The sequence below is a fragment of the Hyla sarda genome, chromosome 2 (genome assembly GCF_029499605.1).
Source record: "Hyla sarda isolate aHylSar1 chromosome 2, aHylSar1.hap1, whole genome shotgun sequence".
Classification (NCBI taxonomy): Eukaryota; Metazoa; Chordata; class Amphibia; order Anura; family Hylidae; genus Hyla; species Hyla sarda.
The window spans coordinates 313,180,807-313,203,245 of NC_079190.1; the positions used below are offsets into that span (position 1 = coordinate 313,180,807).

Here is a 22,439-nt window from a genome sequence, read left to right on the forward strand (position 1 = left end):
GCCAGCAGAGCACTTGACGTCCACACATGGGGTATTTTCATACTCAGAAGAAATAGGGTTACAAATTTTGGTGTCATTTTCTCCTATTACCCCTTGTAAAAATGTAAAATTTAGGGAAAAAACTGCATTTTTGTAAAAAAAAAAAAAAGTTTTTCTTCATTTACACATCCAACTTTAACAAAAAGTCGTCAAACACCTGTGAGTAGTTAAGGCTCACTGTACCCCTTGTTACGTTCCCTAAGGGGTGTAGTTTCCAAAATAGTATGCCATGTGGGTATTTTTTGCTGTTAAATGCGACATGCCCCCCAAAAACCATTTCAGCAAAATTTGCTTTCCAAAAACCAAATGTGACTCCTTCTCTTCTGAGCATTGTAATTCGCCCGCAGAGCACGTAACGTCCTAACATGGGGTATTTCCATACTCAGAAGAGATGGGGTGACAAATTTGGGGGGGCATTTTCTCCCATTACCCTTTATAAAAATGGTAAATTTTTTTTTGGGGGGGGGGGGAATGCACTTTAGTGAAACAATTTTTTTTTTTCATTTACACATCCGACTTTAACTGAAAGTCGTCAAACACCTGTGGGGTATTAAGGCTCACTGGACCCCTTGTTACATGCCTTGAGGGGTGTAGTTTCCAAAATGGTATGCCATGTGGGGGTTTTCTGCTGTTCTGGCACCATAGGGGATTCCTAAATGTGGCATGCCCCCCCAAAAGCCATTTCAGAAAAACTCGCTCTCTAAAATCCCATTGTAGCTCCTTCCCTTCAGAGCCTTCTACTGTGCCCGCCGAACACTTGACATACACATGAGGTATTTCCTTACTCGAGAGAAATTGGGTTACAAATTTTGAGAGGATTTTTCTCCTTGTAAAAATTAAAAAACTGTGTCTACAAGAACATGCAAGTGTAAAAAATTAAGATTTTGAATTTTCTCCTTCACTTTGCTGCTTTTCCTGTGAAACACCTAAAGGGTTAACACACTTACTGAATGTCATTTTGAATACTTTGAGGTGCAGTTTTTATAATGGGGTCATTTGTGGGGTATTTCTAATAAGAAAGCCCTTCAAATCCACTTCAAACCTGAACTGGTCCATGAAAAATTCAGATTTTGAAAATTTGGTGAAAAATTGGAAAATTGCTGCTGAACTTTGAAGCCCTCTGATGTCTTCCAAAAGTAAAAACATGGCAACTTTATGATGCAAACATAAAGTAGAAATATTGTATTTGTGAATCAAAATATAATTTATTTGGAATGTCTGTTTTCCTTACAAGCAGAGAGCGTCAAAGTTCGAAAAATGCTAAATTTTTTCATCAAATTTGGAAATTTTTCACCAAGAAATGATGCAAGTATCGACAAAATTTTACCACTAACATAAAGTAGAATATGTCACGAAAAAACTATCTCAGAATCAGAATGAAAGGTAAAAGCATCCCAGAGTTATTAATGCTTAAAGTGAAAGTGGTCAGATGTGCAAAAAACCCTCTGGTCCTACAGTGAAAAAATGGCCTGGTCCTTAAGGGGTTAAGGTATAAATGGGCTGGGTCCTTAAGGGGTTAATGACATTAGAAAGTTGTTCTTAATACATTAATTAACATATGAAAAGCTTTTTTGATGACAGGTACTCTTTAACGAAAAAGTTGTCTAACACCTGTGAGGAACCCTTGTTCTGTTCCTTGATGGGAGTAGTTTCCCTGATAGTGTGCCAAGTGTTGTTTTTTTTGTTTTTCTTGCTGTTCTGGTACCATGGGGAGTTTCTAAATGCAACATGCCCCCCAAAAACCATTTCGCAAAATTCTCTTTCCAAAAGCCAAATTTTGCTCTTCCCTACCATATGAGGTATTTCCATACTCAGAATAGGGTTTTAAATTAAATTTTGTTTTTCATTTTCAAGTCCAACTTCAACACAAAGCCGTCAAACACCTGTGAGGTGTTAAGACTCACTGTACCCCTTGTTATATTTAGAGATGAGCGAACTTACAGTAAATTCGATTTGTAACAAACTTCTCGGCTCAGCGGTTGCTGACTTTTCCAGCATAAATTAGTTCAGTTTTCAGGTGCTCCCGTGGGCTGGAAAAGGTGGATACAATCCTAGGAGACTCTTTCCTAGGACTGTATCCACCTTTTCCAGCCCATTGGAGCACCGGAAAGCTGAACTAATTTATGCAGGAAAAGTTCGTGAGGAATCGAATTTACTGTAAGTTCGCTCATCTCTTGTTATATTCTTTGAGGGGTGTAGTTTCCCAAATAGCAAACCATGTGGAGATTTCTTTGCTGTTCTGGCACCATGGGGGCTTCCTAAATGCAACATGGCCCCCAAAAACCATGACAGGAAAATTCGCTCTCCAAAATCAAACAGTTGCTCTTTCCCTCTTGAGCCATGTTGCGAGTCCGCAGAGCACTTTACACCAATATATAAAGGTATTTCCATACTTTAGAGAAATTGGGTTACACATTTTGGGGGGCTTTTTCTCCTTATACCACTTGTAAAAAAAAACGGGGCTACAAGAACATGTTAGTGTAAAAAATGCAGATTTAGATTTTTCTCCTCCACTTTATTCTTGAGAAACACCTAGAGGGTTAACAAACTTTCTGAATTCTGAATTCTTTAACCCCTTAAGGACGCAGGACGTAAATGTATGTCCTGGTGCGGTGGTACTTAACGCACCAAGACGTACATTTACGTCCTGTGCATAACCGCGGGCATCGGAGCGATGCCCGTGTCATGCGTGGCTGATTCCGGCTGCTGATCGCAGCCAGGGACCCGCCGGCAATGGCCGACGCCCGCGATCTCGCGGGCGTCCGCCATTAACCCCTCAGGTGCCGGGATCAATACAGATCCCGGCATCTGCGGCAGTGCGCGATTTGAATGAATGATCGGATCGCCCGCAGCGCTGTTGCGGGGATCCGATCATTCATTCAGAACGCCGCACGGAGGTCCCCTCACCTTCCTCCGTCCGGCTTCCGGCGTCTCCTGCTCTGGTCTGTGATCGAGCAGACCAGAACAGAAGATCGCCGATAACACTGATCTGTTCTATGTCCTATACATAGAACAGATCAGTATTAGCAATCATGGTATTGCTATGAATAGTCCCCTATGGGGACTATTCAAGTGTAAAAAAAAATTAAAAAAAATGTAAAAGTAAAAACATAAGTGAAAAATCCCCTCCCCCAATAAAAAAGTAAAAACGTCAGTTTTTTCCTATTTTACCCCCAAAAAGCGTAAAAAAATTTTTTTTATAGACATATTTGGTATCGCCGCGTGCGTAAATGTCCGAACTATTAAAATAAAATGTTAATGATCCCGTACGGTGAACGGCGTGAACGAAAAAAAAAAAAAAAGTCCCAAATTCCTACTTTTTTTTATACATTTTATTAAAAAAACAATTCTAAAAAATGTATTAAAAGTTTTTTATATGCAAATGTGGTATCAAAAAAAAGTACAGATCATGGCGCAAAAAATAAGCCCCTATACCGCCGCTTATACGGAAAAATAAAAAAGTTAGAGGTCATCAAAATAAAGGGATTATAAACGTACTAATTTGGTTAAAAAGTTTGTGATTTTTTTTAAGCGCAACAATAATAGAAAAGTATGTAATAACGGGTATCATTTTAATCGTATTGACCCTCAGAATAAAGAACACACGTCATTTTTACCATAAATTGTACGGCGTGAAAACGAAACCTTCCAAAATTAGCAAAATTGCGTTTTTCGTTTTAATTTCCCCACAAAAATAGTGTTTTTTGGTTGCGCCATACATTTTATGATATAATGAGTTATGTCATTACAAAGGACAACTGGTCGCACAAAAAACAAGCCCTCATACTAGTCTGTGGATGAAAATATAAAAAAGAGTTATGATTTTTAGAAGGCGAGGAGGAAAAAATGAAAACGTAAAAATTTAATTGTCTGAGTCCTTAACCCCTTAAGGACCAGGCCATTTTACACCTTAAGGACCGGAGCATTTTTTGCAATTCTGACCACTGTCACTTTAACCCCTTAAGGACCAGGCCATTTTACACCTTAGGACCAGAGCGTTTTTTGCACATCTGACCATTGTCACTTTAAACATTAATAACTCTGGGATGCTTTTAGTTATCAATCTGATTCCGAGATTGTTTTTTCGTGACATATTCTACTTTAACATAGTGGTAAAATTTTGTGGTAACTTGCATCCTTTCTTGGTGAAAAATCCCAAAATTTGATGAAAAATTTGAAAATTTAGCATTTTTCTAACTTTGAAGCTCTCTGCTTGTAAGGAAAATGGATATTCAAAATATTTTTTTATTTTATTCACATTTCCAATATGTCTACTTTATGTTTGCATCATAAAATTGACGTGTTTTTACTTTTGAAAGACCCCAGAGGGCTTCAAAGTTCAGCAGCAATTTTCCAATTTTTCACAAAATTTTGAACCTCACTTTTTTTCAGAGACCAGTTCAGGTTTGAAGTGGATTTAAAGGGTCTTCCCATTAGAAATACCCCACAAATGACCCCATTATAAAAACTACACCCCCCAAAGTATTCAAAATTACAATCAGTAAGTGTTTTAACCCTTTAGGTGTTTCACAGGAATAGCAGCAAAGTGAAGGAGAAAATTCACAATCTTTATTTTTTACACTCACATGTTCTTGTAAACCCAATTTTTGAATTTTTACAAGGGGTAAAAGGAGAAAATGTATACTTGTATTTGTAGCCCAATTTCTCTCGAGTAAGCACATACCTCATATGTCTATGTAAAGTGTTCGGCGGGCGCAGTAGAGGGCTCAGAAGCGAAGGAGCGACAAGGGGATTTTGGAGAGTACGTTTTTCAGAAATGGTTTTTGGGGGGCATGTTGCATTTAGGAAGCCCCTATGGTGCCAGAACAGCAAAAATAACCCACATGGCATACCATTTTGGAAACTAGACCCCTTGGGGAACGTAACAAGGAATAAAGTGAGCCTTAATACCCCACAGGTGTTTCACGACTTTTGCATATGTAAAAAAAATATTATTTTTTTTCACTAAAATGTGTGTTTCCCCCCAAATTTCGCATTTTTGCAAGGGTTAATAGCAGAAAATACCCCCCAAAATTTGTAACCCCATCTCTTCTGAGTATGGAGGCACCCCATAAGTTGTCATGAAGTGCATTACGGGCGAACTACAATGCTCCGAAGAGAAGGAGTGATATTTGACTTTTTGAGAGCAAATTTTGCTCGGGGGGCATGTCGCATTTAGGAAGCCCCTATGGTGCCAGAACAGCAAAAAAAAAACACATGGCATACCATTTTGGAAACTAGACCCCTTGAGGAGCGTAACAAGGAATAAAGTGAGCCTTAATACCCCACACGGGTTTCACGACTTTTGCATATGTAAAAAAATATATATATTTTTTTCACTAAGATGTGTGTTTCCCCACAAATTTCACATTTTTGCAAGGGTTAATAGCAGAAAATACCCCCCAAAATTTGTAACCCCATCTCTTCTGAGTATGGAGGTACCCCATAAGTGGACCTGAAGTGCACTACGGGCGAACTACAATGCTCAGAAGAGGAGGAGCACCATTGAGCTTTTAGAAAGAGAATTCGTTTGGAATGGTAGTCAGGGGCCATGTGCATTTACAAAGCCCCCCGTGGTGCCAGAACAGTGGACCCCCCCACATGTGACCCCATTTTGGAAACTACACCCCTCACAGAATTTAATAAGTGGTGCAGTGAGCATTTACACCCCACTGGCGTTTGACAGATCTTTGGGACAGTGGGCTGTGCAAATGGAAAATTACATTTTTCATTTTCACGGATCACTGTTCCAAAAATCTGTCAGACCCCTGTGGGGCGTAAATGCTCACTGCGCCCCTTAATACATTACATGAGGGGTGTAGTTTCCAAAATGGGGTCACATATGGGGGTGGGTCCATTGTTCAGGTACCATGGGGGCTTTGTAAACACAAGTGGCCTTCAATTCCGGACAAATTTTATCTTCAAAATCCCAATGGCGCTCCCTCTCTTCTGAGCATTGTAGTGTACCCATAGAGCACTTTACATCCACATATGGGGTATGCTCTTACTCAGAAGAAATTGGGTTACAAATTTTGGGGGGCTTTTTTTTATTTTCCCTTGTGAAAATGAAAAATTTAGGGTGACACCAGCATTTTAGTGAAAAAATTTCCCATCCAACTTTAATGAAAATTTGTCAAACACCTGTGGGGTGTTCAGGCTCACTATACCCCTTGTTACGTTCCGTGAGGGGTGTCGTTTCCAAAATGGGGTCACATGTCTGTATTTATTGTTTTGCGCTTATGTCAGAACCGCTGTAAAATCAGCCACCCCTGTGCAAATCACCAATTTAGGCCTCAAATGTACATGGTGCGCTCTCACTCCTGAGCATTGTTGTGCGTCCGCAGAGCATTTTACGCCCACATATGGGGTATCTCCGTACTCAGGAGAAATTGCGTTACAAATTTTGGGGGTCTTTTTTTCCTTTTACCTCCCGTGAAAATAAAAAGTAAAGGACAACGCCAGCATGTTAATGTAAAAAAAAATTTTTTTTTACACTAACAGGCTGGTGTAGACCCAACTTTTCTTTTTCATAATGGGTAAAAGGAAAAAAAGCCCCCAAAATTAGTAACGCAATTTCTCCCGAGTACGGAGATACCCCATATGTGGCCCTAAACTGTTTCCTTGAAATATGACAGGGCTCCGAAGTGAGAGAGCGCCATGCGCATTTGAGGACTAAATTAGGGATTGCACAGGGGTGGACATAGGGGTATTCTACGCCAGTGATTCCCAAACAGGGTGCCTCCAGCTGTTGCTAAACTCCCAGCATGCCTGGACAGTCAGTGGCTGTCCGGAAATGCTGGGAGTTGTTGTTTTGCAACAGCTGGAGGCTCTGTTTTGGAAACACTGCCGTACAATACGTTTTTTATTTTTTATTAGGGGGACAGTGTAAGGGGGTGTATATGTTGTGTTTTACTCTTTATTATGTGTAAGTGTAGTGTAGTGTAGTGTTTTTAGGGTACGTTCACACTGGCAGGTTTACAGTGAATTTACCGCTAGGAGTTTGCGCTGCGGTGAAAAATTTGCCACAGCCCAAACTTGAAGCAGAAAACTTACTGTAAACCCGCCCGTGTGAATGTACCCTGTACGTTGACATTGGGGGGGGCAAACCTCCAGCTGTTTCAAAACTACAACTCCCAGCATGTACTGACAGACCGTGCATCCTGGGAGTTGTACTTTTGCAACAGCTGGAGGCACACTGGTTGGAAAACCTTCAGTTAGGTTCTGTTACCTAACTCAGTATTTTCCAACCAGTGTGCCTCCAGCTGTTGCAAAACTTCAACTCCCAGCATGTACTGATCGCCGAAAGGCATGCTGGGAGATGTAGTTATGCAACAGCTGGAGGGATCGCAACTACAACTCCCAGCATGCCCAGAGAGCTGTTTAGGCTTGCTGGGAGTTGCAGTTTTGCAACATCTGTAGAGCTATAGTTTAGAGACCACTGCATAGTGGTCTCCAAACTGTGGATCTCCAGATGTTGCAAAACTACAACTCCCAGCATGCCCAGACAGCAAACTGCTGTCTGGGCATGCTGGGAGTTGTAGTTTTGCAAGATCTGGAGGTGCACAGTATAGAGATCACTTTGCAGTGGTCTCAAATTGTAGACCTCCAGCTGTTGCAAAACTGCAACTCCCAGCAAGCCTAAACAGCTCTCTGGGCATGCTGGGAGTTGTAGTTTTGCAACATCTGGAGGGTTACAGTTTAGAGACCACTATAGTGGTCTCAGACTGTAGCCCTCCAGATATTGCTAAGTAACTCACCGGCTTCCGTTGGATCCAGGGAGCTGCGTCGCGGTCCTTCCGCCGCAGATCTCCGTCGCCGCCGCTGATCGTCGCCGCTGCCGTCGCCGATGGGTAAGTGGACCTTCGGCGCCGGTCCCTGTCGGTTTCCCCGTCCTGCCCCGCCTATTGTGGGTGGGCAGGACGGGGAAACCGAAAGTAAACCCCTCCGCCCCCGATCTGCCATTGGTGGTCGCGTCTAGACCACCAATAGCAGAGATAGGAGGGGTGGCAACTCTGCCACCTCACTCCTATCGCTACAGGGGGATCGTGGGTGTCTAGGACACCCGCGATCCCCCTTCTATTCCGGGTCACCGGGTCACCATAGACCCGTATGACCCGGAATCGGCGCAAATCGCAAGTGTGAATTCACTTGCGATTTGCACCGATCGCCGACATGGGGGGGTCTAATGACCCCCCTGGGCATTTGCGCGGGGTGTCTGCTGATAGATATCAGCAGTCACCCCGGCGCGATCCCCGCCCAGCGCGCGGCGGGGACCGAAATTCCCACGGGCGTACAGGTACGCCCTTGGTCCTTAAGTACCAGGGAGCAAAGGCGTACCTGTACGCCCTTGGTCCTTAAGGGGTTAAACATTAATAACTCTGGAATGCTTTTAGTTATCATTCTGATTCTGAGATTGTTTTTTCGTGACATATTCTACTTCAACTTAGTGGTAAAATTTTATGGTAACTTGCATCCTTTCTTGGTGAAAAATCCCAAAATTTGATGAAAAAAAATGAAAATTTAGCATTTTTCTAACTTTGAAGCTCTCTGCTTGTAAGGAAAATGGATATTCAAAATAAAACATTTTTGGGTTCACATATACAATACGTCTACTTTATGTTTGCATCATAAAATTCATGAGTTTTTACTTTTGGAAGACGCCAGAGGGCTTAAAAGTTCAGCAGCAATTTTGAAATTTTTCACAAAATTTTCAAACTCGCTATTTTTCATGGACCAGTTCAGGTTTGAAGTGGATTTGAAGGGTCTTCATATTAGAAATACCCCATAAATGACCCCATTATAAAAACTACACCCCCCAAAGTATTCAAAATGACATTCAATAAGTGTATTAACCCTTTAGATGTTTCACAGGAATAGCAGAAAAGTGAAGGAGAAAATTCACAATCTTCATTTTTTACACTCGCATGTTCTTGTAGACCCAAATTTTGAATTTTTGCAATTGGTAGAAAGGAGAAAATGTTTACTTGTATTTGAAACCCAATTTCTCTCGAGTAAGGACATATGTCATATGTCTATGTTAATTGTTCGGCGGGCGCAGTAGAGGGCTCAGAAGGGAAGGAGCGACAAATGGTTTTTGGGGGGCATGTCACATTTAGGAATCCCCTATGGTGCCAGGACAGCAAAAAAAAAAAACACATGGCATACCATTTTGGAAACTAGACCCCTCGGGGAACGTAACAAGGGGTAAAGTGAACCTTAATACCCCACAGGTGTTTCACGACTTTTGCATATGTAAAAAAAAAAATTTTTTTTACCTAAAATGCTTGGTTTCCCAAAATTTTTACATTTTTGAAAAGGGTAATAGCAGAAAATACCCCCCAAAATTTGAAGCCCAATTTCTCCCGATTCAGAAAACACCCCATATGGGGGTGAAAAGTGCTCTGCTGGCGCACTACAGGTCTCAGAAGAGAAGGAGTCACATTTGGCTTTTTGAAAGCAAATTTTGCTCTGGGGGCATGCCGCATTTAGGAAGCCCCTATGGTGCCAGAACCGCAAAAAAAAAAAAAACACATGGCATACCATTTTGGAAACTAGACCCCTCGGGGAACGTAACAAGGGGTAATGTGAACCTTAATACCCCACAGGTGATTCACAACTTTTGCATGTGTAAAAAAAAAAAAAAAAAAAAAATTTTTTACCTAAAATGCTTGGTTTCCCAAAAAATTAACATTTTTAAAAAGGGTAATAGCAGAAAATACCCCCCAAAATTTGTAACACAATTTCTCCCGAGTACGGCGATACCCCATATGTGGCCCTAAACTGTTGCCTTGAAATACGACAGGGCTCCAAAGTGAGAGCGCCATGCGCATTTGAGGCCTAAATTAGGGACTTGCATAGGGGTGGACATAGGGGTATTCTATGCCAGTGATTCCCAAACAGGGTGCCTCCAGCTGTTGTAAAAGTCCCAGCATGCCTGGACAGTCAGTGGCTGTCTGGTAATACTGGGAGTAGTTGTTTTGCAACAGCTGGAGGCTCCGTTTTGGAAACAGTGGTGTACCAGACATTTTTCATTTTTATTGGAGAGGGGGGCTGTGTAGGGGAATGTGTAAATGTAGTGTTTTTTACGTTTTATTTTATTTTGTGTTAGTGTAGTGTAGTGTTTTTAGGGTACAGTCGCACGGGCAGGGGGTTCACAGTAATTTCTCGCTGGCAGTTTGAGCTGCGGCAGAAAATTTGCCGCAGCTCAAACTTGCAGCCGGATACTTACTGTAATCCTCCGCCCATGTGAGTGTACCCTGTACGTTCACATTGAAGGGGGGAGAAACATCCAGCTGTTGCAAAACTACAACTCCCAGCATGTAGGGTCTATAAGTGCATGCTGGGAGTTGTAGTTTTGCAACAGCTGGAGGCTCCGTTTTGGAAACAGTGGCGTACCAGACGTTTTTCATTTTTATTGGGGAGGGGGGCTGTGTAGGGGTATGTGTATATGTAGTGTTTATTACTTTTTATTTTATTTTGTGTTAGTGTAGTGTTTTTAGGGTACAGTCGCACGGGCAGGGGGTTCACAGTAGTTTCTCGCTGGCAGTTTGAGCTGCAGCAGAAAATTTGCCGCAGCTCAAACTTGCTGCCGGATGCTTACTGTAAGCCTCCGCCCATGTGAGTGTACCCTGTACATTCACATTGGGGGGGGGGGGGGGGGGGGAACATCCAGCTGTTGCAAAACTACAACTCCCAGCATGTACGGTCTATCAGTGCATGCTGGGAGTTGTAGTTTTGCAACAGCTGGAGGCACACTGGTTGTGAAACACAGAGTTTGGCAACAAACTCAGTGTTTTGCAACCAGTGTGCCTTCAGCTGTTGCAAAAGCTACAACCCCCAGCATGTACGGACAGCAGAAGGGCATGCTGGGTGTTGTAGTTATACAACAGCGGGAGACATACTACTTTGGCTGGGGATGCTGGGGATTGTAGTTATGCAACAGCTGGAGACACACTGGTTTGCTACTTAACTCAGTGTGCCTTCAGCTGTTGCAAAACTACAACTCTCAGCAGTCACCGACAGCCAACGGGCATGCTGGGAGTTGTAGTTATGCAACCAGCAGATGCACCACTACAAGTCCCAGCATGCACTTTAGCTGTTTGTGCAAGCTGGGAGTTGTAGTTACACAACAGCTGAAGGTACACTTTTCCATAGAAAGAATGTGCCTCCAGCCGTTGCAAAACCATAAGTCCCAGCATGCCCATAAGGGAATGCTGGGAGTTGTGGTGGTCTGCCTCCTCCTGTTGCATAACTACAGCTCCCAGCATGCCCTTTTTGCATGCTGGGAGCTGTTGCTAAGCAACAGCAGGAGGCTGTCACTCACCTCCTGCTGCTGCTGATCGATGCTGCAGGTCAGTCCCGCCGCCGCCGCCGCCGCCGCTCCTGGGGCCCCGATCCCAACATTAACGCCAGGGATTGGGGTCCCCAGCACCCGGGGTCTTCTGCCCGCACCCGCTCACGTCCTCCGGAAGAGGGGCGGAGCGGGTGCGGGAGTTACACCCGCAGCAGGCGCCCTGATTGGTCGGCCGGGAATCTGGCCGACGAATCAGGGCAATCGTGAGGTGGCACCAGTGCCACCTCACCCCTGAAGGCTCTGGCTGTTCGGGGCCGTCTCTGACGGCCCCGATCAGCCTGTAATTCCGGGTCACCGGGTCACTGGAGACCAGATTGACCCGGAATCGCCGCAGATCGCTGGACTGAATTGTCCAGCGATCTGCGGCCATCGCCGACATGGGGGGGCATAATGACCCCCCTGGGCGATATGCCGCGATGCCTACTGAACGATTTCAGCAGGCATCGGGCACCGGCTCCCCTCCGGCTAGCGGCGGGGGGCCGGGAATGGACAGGACGTACTCCTACATCCTCGGTCCTTAAGGACTCGGAAACGGGGACGTAGGAGTACGTCCATTGTCCTTAAGGGGTTAAGGCCAAAATGGGCTGAGTCCTTAAGGGGTTAAGGGGCGCATTTTCCATAATGGGGTATTTCTGACAAAAAGAGCCCTAAAATCCGTGTCAAACTTAACTGGCCCCTGAAAAATTTAGATTTTGAATTTTTCGTGAAAAATTTGAAAATTGCTGCTATACTTTGAAGCCCTCTAAGGTCTTCAAAAAGTTTTAAAAAAAACGTGAAATTTATTATGCCAACATAAAGTAGACATATTGTATATGTGATTTAATATAATTTATTTGGTATGTTCATTTTCCTTATAAGCAGAGAGTTTTAAAGTTAGAAAAATTCAATATTTTCAAAATTTTTGTGAAAGTTTGGAATTTTTCACCATGAAATTATACAAGTATTGATGAAAATTTACCACAAACATAAAGTAGAATATGTCGCAAAAAAAAAAACTCTCTCGGAATCAGAATGAAAGGTAGAAGCATCCCAGAGTTATTAATCCATAAAGTGACAGTGGTCAGATGTGCAAAAAAGGGCTCGGTCCTTAAGATGAAAATGGTCTGCGCCCTTAAGGGGTCAAGTGTCACAAAGATTATATATTTTGTTTTTCAGTTTAACTCATGGATGGCATTGTGTCTCAGGGCTCTTTTGATAATGATGATAATTAGACAATGTGATAATTAGATTGCCAGGTGAGCCCAATTTAAGGAAAAACTACTAAGGGTGTGAGTCCCAAATTGTTAAGCAAGGCACCATTTTCAATCAATATGGGAAAGAAAAAGAATCTCTCTGCTGCTGAAAAGAGTAAAATAGTTCAATGCCTTTGATGAGGTATGAAAACATTAGATATTTCGCAAACTTAAAGGGGTATTCCAGGAAAAAACGTTTTTATATATATATCAACTGGCTCCAGAAAGTTAAACAGATTTGTAAATTACTTCTATTAAAAAATCTTAATCCTTTCAGTACTTATGAGCTTCTGAAGTTAAGGTTGTTCTTTTCTGTCTAAGTGATCTCTGATGACACCTGTCTCGGGAAACTCACAGTTTAGAAGAGGTTTGCTATGGGGATTTGCTTCTAAACTTGGCGTTTCCCGAGACAGGTGTCATCAGAGGGGACAGAAAAGAACAACCTTAAAAAGGGGTTGTGCGCTGCCCTGCCTTTCGGAGCTCCGCACGCAGCGTCGCACGAAAGTCTATGGGAAGGGGGTGCGACCGCTGTCACGCCCCCTTCCCATAGACTTTGGTAGAGGGGGTCGGGCGCGGGGTCACGCCCGGCGGCCGCGAACACAGAAGCCTGCACACAGCGTTCGGAGTAATGAACTTCCGGACGCTGCGTGCGGAGCTCCGAAATGCAGGGCAGCGCACAAACCCTTTAACTTCAGAAGCTCATAAGTACTGAAAGGATTAAGATTTTTTGATAGAAGTAATTTACAAATCTGTTTAACTTTCTGGAGCCAGTTGATATATAAAAAAAAGTTTTTTCCTGGATAACCCCTTTAAGAGTGATCATCGCACTATTAAAAGATTTGTGGCTGATTCAGAGCACAGACGGGTGTGTGCAGATAAAGGCACATTGAGGAAGATTTCTGCCAGATCCATGCATCAGATCAAGAGAGCAGCTGCTAAAATACCATTACATAGCAGCAAACAGATATTTGAAGCTGCTGGTGCCTCTGGAGTCCCACGGACATCAAGGTGTAGAGTCCTCCAGAGTCTTGCAATTGTGCATAGACCTTCTATTCGGCCACCACTAACCAATGCTCACAAGTAGAAACTGCTGCATTGGGCAGAAAAATACATGAAGACTAATTTTCAAACAGTCCTGTTCACTGATGAGTGCTGTGCAACCCTGGATGGTCAAGATGGATGGAGAAGTGGATGGTTGGTGGACGGCCACCTTTTCCAACAAGGCTGTGACGGCAGCATGGTTTGGACCAGAATCATCGGAAGAGAGCTGGCTGGCCCCTTTAGAGTCCCCAAAAAGTGTAAAGATGACCTCTTCAAAGTATGTGGAGTTTCTGACTGACCACTTTCTTCCCTGGTACAGAAGGAAGAACTATGCTTTCCATAATAAAATCATCTTCATGCATGGCAATACTGCAAAGAATACCTCTGCATCAATGGTTGCTATGGGGATAAAAAGGAGAGAAAGTCATGGTGTGACCTCCATCCTCCTCTGACCTCAATACTATTGAGAACCTTTGGAGAATCCTCAAGCAAAAGATCTATGAGGGTAAGAGGCAGTTTACATCCAAACAGCAGCTCTGTGAGGCTATTCTGACATCTAGCATACAAATTCAAGCAGAAACTGTCCAAAAATTCACAGGTTCAATGGATGCAAGACTTGTGAAGCTGCTATCAAGTAAGGGGTCCTATTTTAAAAATGTAATGTGACCTGTTAATATGTTTAAAAGTTAAAATGTTAAAAGTTTGATTTAAATAGCTTTTGACTTCAGTAAATATGCTACAAAGCAAATGACAATTTTCAGTTATTTACAATGTATAAAGTGTTTTGAAACTTACTGTGCGTAATCATTTGGAACAGTGCATTGTACGTTTTCTATGTTTAAAAAAAATACTGTTATCATTAGGAGGTTTGTTTAATAAAATTTGAATTGTACTCTTAATAGCTGATAACATGAGATTTATGCGGACTGTTATTTATATCAATTATTTAGGTAAATGACAAAAATATAATTTGCATAATAATTTAGAACAGGGATAGAAAGCAGTAATAATGATCAGCAATTTTGTTAAATGTGTGTGATATGTACACTGTTAATCTAAAAATGTATATTTCTTTGCACAGTGGTAGATTACTCACTTTCTGTACCATAGATGATCACCAGATATTGTGGTCATATTGGATTGCGCAATATTCTGCATAAATGGTTTTCTCTGAAATTACTGGTCAGAACAATGTGAAAATTAGCAAACATGTTAATGATCACTTTCTGTACCACAGTTAACCACATGATTTGGTAACCATATTGGATAGCTCAATATTTTGTAAACTAATCGCCTTCTCCACCATATGGGGGTCATAGCAATCGTGCGCTATAACCCGGCTGTGCAGCTTGGCCACCTGAATTGCTGCTATATTTTTTTTAGTGTTGTTACTTGAAAACATAAAATATTTACAAAATTTGTAGGGGTGTACTCGCTTCTCTGAGTGACTCCTTTATCTACTTTCTGATCGTTAAATTACCATTGTTTATATACATGGGCACGTCATACCAACTATTTCTAGTAGCTTTTGATTTATATGGGTTTTTATTGGTAAATGATTAAAGATTACATTTTAGACAGTTGTTTTTCAGTGATAGTTTTTTCAGTGTTGTTTATTTTTATTTTTTTTACTCTGACCCCTATAACTTTATAATTTTCTCATATGCCAGGCTGTACGATGGCTCATTTTTTCCATCGTGATCTGTATTTTTATTGGTACATTTGCCAATATAGGGTGTAAAGTGAGAACAAAGCAGCAATTTTGGCCTTTGTTTTAGTATTCTTTTTACGCAATTCACTATACAGGATCAATAACATATTTTAATAGTTTGGACATTTACCCAAAAGGTGATACCAAATTTTTTTTATCATATATTTATTTTTTACACTTTTGTTTTGTAAAATGGGTGGGGTGGAGATTTTATTTTTTATGGAGGGAGCAGCTTATTCACATATTTAACAAAAAAACAAGAATCTTTTTTTTATTTTATTTTATTTTTTATGTCCCCATATGGGACTATTTATACCAATCATTTGATTGCTAGTGCTGTTCAGTACTAAATCTATGCATAGCACTGATCAGTACCAACTGTGATCTGATTTTCTGGTCTGCCAGTATGCAGACTATAGAAAAAGATTGCAGCAGAACAGCAGGAGGCTGCTGAGAACTCCAATGCCATCTTGACTCATCGGACCCCCGAGTTTACGCCGCGGGTGGTCCTATGAGTCTTATCCAAGCCCTGATAATACTTCAAATGCAGTGATCAGTACTGATCAAGGCATTTGAAGGGTTAATGGCGGGAATCAGCGTCATCACTGATCTTCAGCATTACCAGTGGGTCCCCAGCAGCTTACAGCAGCCAGGACCCGCTGTGCATGAAGCGACCGCAGCTTCATTTAAAGTACTTAAATATACATTCTGGTGTGTTAAGTACCAGGGCACAAGGAACTTTTATGTTCAAAGTACGTCATAGTCCTGCTCCTGCCATATGAAGCACACTCAAGATCTGAGCGGACAGGAGGAGGGAACCTACCTGCCTCCTTCTAGTCCAATCAGCACTCCAATAGTGCAATAAATAAACAAATAGATAGTCCAATGAAAAAATAAAATAAAAATACTTAATAAAACGTGAATATTCCCCTTTCCTAATAAGAATTTAACCCCTTAAGGAATCAGGGTTTTTCAGTTTTTGCACTTTCGTTTTTCCTCCTTACATTTAAAAAATCATAATTCTTTTAATTTTGCCCCTAAAAATCCATATGATGGCTTATTTGCGCCACCAATTCTACTTTGTAATGACAACAATCTACGGTGAAACAAAAAAAAAATCACTGTGCAACAAAATTAAATAAAATACGCCATTTTGTAAATTTGGAGGCTTCCTTTTCTGCACAAAAAATTTTTTGCTAAAAATGACACCTTATTATTCCGTAGGTCCATACGATTAAAATGATACCCTACTTATATAGGTTTGATTTTGTCGTACTTCTGAAAAAAATCATAACTACATGCAGGAAAATGTATACGTTTAAAATGGTCATCTCCTGACCCCTATAACTTTTTTTATTTTACTGCATATGGGGCAGTATGAGGGCTCATTTTTTACACCGTGATCTTAAGTTTTTAGCGGTACCATTTCTGTATTCATCAGACTTATTGATCCTGATATAAAAAAAATTACCAAAAATACGCTATTTTGGACTTTGAATTTTTTTTTGCACGTACGCCATTGACTGTGCAAGGTTTAATTAATGTTATATTTTTATAATTCAGACATTTCCGCATGCGGCGATACCACATATGTTTATTTTTATTTACACTGTTTTTGTTTTTTAAATGGGAAAAGGGGGGTGATCAACTGGCTCCAGAAAGTTAAACAGATTTGTAAATTACTTCTATTAAAAAATCTTAATCCTTTCAGAACTTATGAGCTTCTGAAGTTAAGATTGTTCTTTTCTGTGTAAGTGATCTCTGATGACACCTGTCTTGGGAACCACCCAGTTTAGAAGCCCCACCGGCAACAATAATGAATATCAATTGAAATCTATAGCTTATGCCTCTAGGACCTCACCAATGGTGCATAGTGATGCGCCCCCCTGCCAACGGGGCTGCTAAGGGAGACGTATCAACCAGTGCCCCCCTTTACCATATTGGGGCATACGAGGAACACAAGGCTGCGATCCATCCACCAAAATCCATCAAGCCAGAAGCAGTGGTGAGAGATACTATGTATCATTCATTCATTTTGATCACTGATTTTTTGTTACATTTGACTTTATGTTACAAATTTATTCTGCCACAAAACCGAATATCTATCTACACCTTTTGCGGATTTTATCATTTTTTCATCTGCAGATTCATGGACTTATTGGAACATTAATTTATTTTTATATTTATTTTTTATATTCTATTTTGGATATCCCACTAGGGCCCAGTGGGATTTTCATTAGACAGTGCCAGTGTAATGTGTTATTTTGTTATTGTTTTATATATTTATATTTTATAATCTGAATTAAAAAACAATTTCTGAGTAACGCTGTTATAATCTATTATTGCCCACATCACTATGCACCATTGGTGAGGTCCTAGAGGCATAAGCTATAGATTTCAATTAATTAATTTACAAATCTGTTTAACTTTCTGGAGCCAGTTGATATATAAAAAAAAGTTTTTTCCTGGATAACCCGCAGTCATTCGGTGATCGGGAAAAAAAAAAAGTTAATAAATGTGAATAAACCCCTTCCCTAGTAAAAGTTTTAATCACCCCCCCCTTCTCATTAAAAAATATATACCGTATATACTCGAGTATAAGCCGACCCGAGTATAAGCCGAGACCCCTAATTTCAACCCAAAATCCCAGGAAAAGTTATTGACTCGAGTATAAGCCTAGGGTGGGAAATACCTCATCCCCCCCTGTCATCATCCAGACCCCCGTCATTAACATCCTCATCATCATCCCCTTGTCATCATCCCACACATCCCCCCTTCATCATCCCCTTATCATCCCACACATCCCCCCTTCATCATCCCCTTGTCATCATCCCACACATCCCCCCTTCATCATCCCCTTATCATCATCCCACACATCCCCCCTTCATCATCCCCTTATCATCCCGCACATCCCCCCTTCATCATCCCCTTATCATCCCGCACATCCCCCCTTCATCATCCCCTTATCATCCCGCACATCCCCCCTTCATCATCCCCTTATCATCCCACACATCCCCCCTTCATCATCCCCTTGTCATCATCCCACACATCCCCCCTTCATCATCCCCTTATCATCCCACACCCCCCCTTCATCATCCCCACCCCCCTTCATCATCCCCACACCCCCCCTTCATCATCCTCTTCTCATCATTCGCCCTCAGTGGTCTTCAACCTGCGGACCTACAGAGGTTTCAAAACTACAACTCCCAGCAAGCCCGGGCAGCCATCGGCTGTCCGGGCTTGCTGGGAGTTGTAGTTTTGAAACCTCCGGAGGTCCGCAGGTTGAAGACCACTGCGGCCTTCAACATCATCCAGCCCCCTCTCACCCCCTTTAGTTCTGAGTACTCACCTCCGCTCGGCGCTGGTCCGGTCCTGCAGGGCTGTCCGGTGAGGAGGTGGTCCGGTGAGGAGGTGGTCCGGGCTGCTATCTTCACCGGGGGCGCCTCTTCTCCGCGCTTCCGGCCCGGAATAGAGGCGTTGCCTTGACAATGACGCAGAATTACGTTGGCAATGAACGCACCTCTGCGTCGTTGTCACGGCAACGTGACTATTCTGAGGCCGGGCCCGAAGCGCTTAGAAGAGGCCTCCCCGGTGAAGATAGCAGCCCGGAACACTATCCCACCGGACCACCTCCTCACCGGACAGTCCTGCAGGACCGGACCAGCGCCGAGCGGAGGTGAGTACTCAGAACTAAAGGGGGTGAGAGGGGGCTGGATGATGTTGAAGGCCGCAGTGGTCTTCAACCTGCGGACCTCCGGAGGTTTCAAAACTACAACTCCCAGCAAGCCCGGACAGCCGATGGCTGCCCGGGCTTGCTGGGAGTTGTAGTTTTGAAACCTCTGGAGGTCCGCAGGTTGAAGACCACTGCGGGTGGGGGAGTTCACTCGAGTATAAGCCGAGGGGGGTGTTTTCAGCACGAAAAATCGTGCTGAAAAACTCGGCCTATACTCGAGTATATACGGTACATATATAAACAAGAATACATAAACATATGTGGTATTGCCGCATGTGTAAACTATAAAAATATAATGTTAATAAAACCACAAGGTCAATGGCTTTTAGGTAAATAAAAACCAAAGTCCAAAATTGCATATTTTTGGTCACTTTGTATACCCTAAAATAATTTATAAAAAGCAATCAAAAAGTCCCATAAAAACTACAGATCATGGCGCAAAAAATGAGCCCCCACACATCCCCTTATACGAAAAATTTTTATAGTTATTACAAAATCAAACCTACATAAATTGGGTATCAATTTAATTGTAGGGACCTACAAAATAAAGATAAGGTGTCATTTTTACCGAAAAAGTGCACGACCTAGAATCGGAAGCCCCCAAAATTTACAAAATGGTGTTTTGTTTTGTTTTTCCAAATCTTAACAGAATGTGTCGGCAGATAAGAACCATTTGCCCCACAAATATAATTTTTTTTGTTTTGCTGTAGATGTTGTGGTGAAATGATTGAAGGCATAACAAAGTAAAATTGGTAAAAATTAAAAGGGTGATGATTTTAAGAAGGTGAGGAGGAAAAACATTTTTGATGCATACTATCCTACGGCAACATTTTTTCTTTCTGATTATGATTGCGCCTAGATGATATTTAACATTTATGAAAAAACTGGTTTACTTTAGGCCAAGTTTTTACTTGTTTTTTTTGTCCTACATTTTTTGTTTTTTGTGGAAATTGCATTTTTGGCACCTTTGGCGTTTTTTTTTTTTGGTACCCAAAATTTGTTGGGTACCAAAAAATAAAAAATAAATAAAAGGATGCAGTAGTGATAAAAAAAAATGTATTTAACAAAATTTTTATTTTTTATAACTAAATTTTTATTTATTTTTAATAAAGTGTGTGTGTTTCATTTTTTTCCCCTCTCTCTTTCATTTTTTTTTTAGGTAGTACTACTACTCCCAGCATGGAACAGACTGTTCCATGATGGGAGTAGTAGTACCTGTACTAATAGACATATCGCCCCAGGTGTCAGTCCTGACACCCGATGCAATCGTCCATAATATAGCAGAGATGCGAGTGGCTCTATACGTCGCTCACATCTCAGCTCTCTACTCCAACCAGTGATGTGAATAGAACATCACTCATTCATATTTTCCGCCCAGAGCTCTTAGAGGGAAATATGAATGAGTGAGTGGCCGGCCAGAGTATAGTGCAGAGCAGGGATGCAAGCGATGTATACAGCCGCTCTGCATCTCTGTTATAGACAGGACGATCGCAGCGGGTGTCAGTAGTAATACCCGCTGTGATCTGTTGTTACCTGCAGGTTTTACTACTCCCAACATGGAGTACACTCTGCTCCATGCTGGGAGCTGTAGTACCTGCATTAACCCCTTAAGGACCAAGGATGTACCGGTACGTCCTTGGTCCTGCTCTCCTGATATAACGCGGGGTTACACAGTAACCCCGCGTCATATCACGGTGGGCCCGGCGTCATAGTGAAGCCGGGACCTGCCTCTAATAGCGCGCAGCGCCGATCGCGGCTAAAAGTGAAAGTTGCCGGCTAGCTCAGTCGGGCTGTTCGGGATAGCATTGGCTAATCGGCATCCCGAACAGCTGACAGGACAGCGGGAGGGCCCCTACCTGACTCCTCGCTGTCCGATCGCCGAATGACTGCTCAGTGCCTGAGATCCAGGCATGAGCAGTCATGCGGCAGAATCATTGATCACTGGTTTCTTATGAGAAACCAGTGATCAATGATGAAGATCAGTGTGTGCAGTGTTATAACACTATAACACTGCAAAAAAAAGTGAAAAAAAAAAAAAGTGAATAAAGATCATTTAACTCCTCCCCTATTAAAAGTTTGAATCACCCCCCTTTTTCCAATAAAAAAAAAAAACACAGTGTAAATAAAAATAAACATATATGGTATCACCGCGTGCGGAAATGTCCGAATTATAAAAATATATCATTAATTAAACCGCTCGGTCAATGGCGTGTGCGCAAACAAATTCCAAAGTCCAAAATAGTGCATTTTTGGTCACTTTTTATATCATTTAAAAATGAATAAAAAGCGATCAATAAGTCCTATCAATGCAAAAATGCTACCGTTAAAAACTTCAGATCACGGCGCAAAAAATGAGCCCTCATACCGCCCCATACACGGAAAAATAAAAAAGTTATAGGGGTCAGAAGATGACAATTTTAAACATATTAATTTTCCTGCATGTAGTTATGATTTTTTCCAGAAGTCCGACAAAATCAAACCTATATAAGTAGGGTATCATTTTAATCGTATGGACCTACAGAATAAAGATAAGGGGTAATTTTTACCGAAAAATGTACTACGTAGAAACGGAAGCCCCCAAAAGTTACAAAACTGTGGGTTTTTTTCAATTTTGTCGCACAATGATTTTTTTTTCCGTTTCACCGTAGATTTTTGGGCAAAATGACTGACGTCATTACAAAGTAGAATTGGTGGCGCAAAAAATAAGCCATCATATGGATTTTTAGGTGCAAAATTGAAAGAGTTATGATTTTTTAAAGGCAAGGAGCAAAAATCGAAAATGCAAAAACGGAAAAAACCCCGGTCCTTAAGGGGTTAATAGACAGATCACAGCAAGTGTAACTTCTGACACCTGTTGCGATCTGTCTATTAATACAGGTTCTACAGCTCCCAGCATGGAGCAGAGTGTGCTCCATGTTGGGAGTAGTAGTACCTGCAGTTAAGGAAAGATCACAGCGGATGTCACTCCTGTCACCCGCTGTGATCCTCCTGTATAATGTATAGATGCGGCCATTCTTCTAGGGTCCCCTGCACTGACGTATATATACACATATTCCTATTTCCCACAGAGAGCTGTGATTGGCTGGAACCATCTGGCCAATCACAGCTCTCTGCGAAAAATATGAATTGGTGTATACATACGGCAGTGTAGGGGACCAAAGAAGAGGGGCTGGCCACATCTATAAAATACAGGAGGATCGCAACGGGCGATCTGTCAATTAGTACAGGTACTACTACTACTCCCATCATGGAGCAGTGTGTTCCATGCTGGGAGTAGTAGTACTACCTAAAAAAAAAAAATCAAAATAAAGAAAAAAAGTGAAAAACACA

At 41.9% G+C, this 22,439-nt stretch overlaps 1 protein-coding gene across 12 annotated transcripts in view; it reads right to left on the reverse strand.

The window, feature by feature from the left end:
* Positions 1–22,439, reverse strand: part of DCAF6 (DDB1 and CUL4 associated factor 6) — a 1,246,835-nt gene that overhangs the window by 1,171,018 nt on the left and 53,378 nt on the right. The window lies entirely within an intron of this gene.